The following is a 2,963-nucleotide window of genomic DNA, read 5'->3' as shown; positions in this document are numbered from 1 at the left end:
TACTGGGTATATACCCAAAGGATTATAAATCATGCTGCTATAAAGACACATGCACACGTATGTTTATTGCGGCACTATTCACAATAGCAAAGACTTGGAATCAACCCAAATGTCCATCAGTGACAGACTGGATTAAGAAAATGTGGCACATATACACCATGGAATACTATGCAGTCATAAAAAAGGATGAGTTCGTGTCCTTTGTAGGGACATGGATGCAGCTGGAAACCATCATTCTCAGCAAACTATTGCAAGAACAGAAAACCAAACACCGCATATTCTCACTCATAGGTGGGAATTGAACAATGAGAACACTTGGACACAGGAAGTGGAACATCACACATCGGGGTCTATTGTGAGGAGGAGGGAGGGATAGCATTAGGAGATATACCTAATGTAAATGACTAGTTAATGGATGCAGCACACCAACATGGCACATGTATACATATGTAACAAACCTGCACGTTGTGCACATGTACCCTAGAACTTAAAGTATAATAAAAAAAGAAAAAATAATTGAAGCAATAAATTGCTTCATCCAGACAACATTGAAAAAGACATAGAAAAGCCTTGCCAATCTACTTGTCCTCTCCATGGTGTCTTCGTTAGAAAAGTAAAAATGCTGAAGAAGCCTGAGTTTGAATTGAGAAGACTCATGGAGTTTCATGGTGAAGGTAGTAGTTCAGGAAAAGCTACTGGGGATGAGACAGTTGATAAAGGTGAACGAGCTGATGGATATGAACCACCAGTCCAAGAATGTGTTTAAAGTTCAGCCTTACAATAGTAGCAAATAAAAAGTCCTATTAGTGAAAAAAACAAACAAGCAAGCAAAAAACAAACCAGAAAGTAGAGAAAATACAGGAGAGAAAATTGCCAAAGAAATAATAGAAGCAAATTCTTAGAGCCCAAGAGCAAAGTTTCCATATTGAAAGAGTCCACCACATTCCCAATGTAACAAATACAAATGACTCAAACCTTGATGTCTCATCATGAAATGTAACACTCAAGGATGAAATTCCTAAAGGCTTCCAAGAAGAAAACTAACAAAAATAGAGTGCCCACAAAGAAACAATACACAAGCTAGCAGTGGACTTAGCAGTAGCAGCACTGGATGTTGGTAGACCATGTAGAAATGTCAACAAGGTTTTGAGGGGAAAAAAAAGTTAACCTAAAGTTCTACAACTAGACTAATAGTCAAATGTGAGGGTAAAATTATTTTTAGACTGGGTATAGAAAATTTTATCTACCATGAACCTTTCTCAGGAAGTTGCTTGAGAATGTACTACATCTAAATGAAGAAGTAAACTAAGAGAAAGAAATGAGATCCAGGATATGGAGGATCCAACCCAGGAAAGTGACAAAATCCAGCGAGTAGTCCTGGAGACTGGCTCAGGATATTGGACTGGGACAGGTCTGTTAAGGGGAAGAGTTGCAACTGTATAGTATGATTGAGAATTTTTTTATTTTTTATTTTTAGCATCTTATCCAATGCATTAGTGGTTTAGCTAGAACCCAGAAGTCAGTATTGACATGTTAAGTTTTTTTTATTATTTAAACTGCATTCTAATTTATATTGTGATTTCTTTGTTATTTAGATGGTGTATTTCTTAATTTTTAAACTTACGGGGCTTCAAGTAATCTTTTACTTACTGATTTCTGGTTTAATTGCATTGTGGTTAAAGACACTTGGTTTGATTTCTATCCTTTGGAATTTGTTGAGATTTGCTTTATGGCGTAGCATACGGTAAATTTTTGAAAAGTGTTCTGAGTGTGCTTGAAAAGAATGTGTAATTCGCAGTTGCTGGGTGCAGTGTTCTAAATATGTCAATTAGGATAGGTTTGTTACACATGTTATTCAAATTTTCTGTATCCTCACTGATTTTTGCCTGCCTGTTTTATCAATTTCTGAGGGATGTGTATTTAAATCTCCCACTGTTTTTATAGATTTGTTTATTTTCTTAGTAGTTCAGTCAGATTTTCCTTCATTTATTTTGAAACTACATTATTAAGCACATAAAAATTTTAAAGTGTTATGTCTTCTTGGTAAATTAAGCCTTTTATCATAATGAAGTATTCTCTTAATCTCTAGTAAAAGGCTTTTTGCCTTTAGCTCTATGATAGAACTTACCAGCCTTCTTCAAGGTAGCTTTTGTATGACATATTTTTTCTATTATTATAATTTTTTTTACTGTAAGCCTCTCTGTTTCCAGTTCTACATGTATCTCTTGTGAAGAGCACATGGTTGTGTTTTGTTTTTATGTCCAGGTGGATAATCTTCGCTTTTAATTGGAGCATTGAGTCTACATACATTTAATATAGCCATTGATTCATGTGAGTTTAAATCTCTCATCTTACTCTGTGCCTTTTAGATTGATTTTTCAAAAAGCATTTCCCTCTTCTATTAGCTTTGAAGTTATATACTTTTATTATTCCTTCATTGATTACCTAAGAGATGACAACCTTTACTTATCACGGTTCACCATCAGTTGGCACTTTTACCCTCTCCCCAGAAAATGCAAAGATCTAAGGTACTTAAACTCCATTTATCCCCTTCTGACTTACATGCCATTGTTGTTATGTATTTTAGCTTACGCATATTTTAAACTCCAATGACATATTTATTATTGGTTTATAGAGCCAACACTGCACACGTATTTTCCTTTTTCATTTCTTTCCACATCTGTGTCATTTCATCTGGAATAATTTTTCTCCCACTTGAAACACTCACGTTAATGTTTTCTTTAAGGCACATCTGGATGTGACAAACTCTTTTGGTTTTGTTTGTCTGAAAACGCTTTTATTCTAAATTCACTTTTGTTTGCTGCCTCCAGTGAGAATTTTCATTTGCTTCTTTGAGGCAACTGGGGGCCTGAGCAATCAGGGTCACCTTAATCCTATTTCAGTGGTTGAGTAGATTGGAAGTTGAGCTGGTCACTGCAAAGGCTGGTACACCCTGGTTCATC

General features: G+C 35.5%; 1 pseudogene; it reads left to right on the top strand.

Annotated features, from left to right (window-relative positions):
• LOC108544125 (40S ribosomal protein S3a-like) overlaps nucleotides 1-766 on the top strand; it is a 1,801-nt pseudogene extending 1,035 nt beyond the window's left edge.
• Nucleotides 767-2,963: the final 2,197 nt, after the last annotated feature.

The sequence above is a fragment of the Rhinopithecus bieti genome, unplaced genomic scaffold (assembly GCF_001698545.2).
Source record: "Rhinopithecus bieti isolate Rb0 unplaced genomic scaffold, ASM169854v2 scaffold_26308, whole genome shotgun sequence".
Taxonomy (NCBI): domain Eukaryota; kingdom Metazoa; phylum Chordata; class Mammalia; order Primates; family Cercopithecidae; genus Rhinopithecus; species Rhinopithecus bieti.
This window is presented reverse-complemented; position numbering and strand designations above follow the sequence as displayed.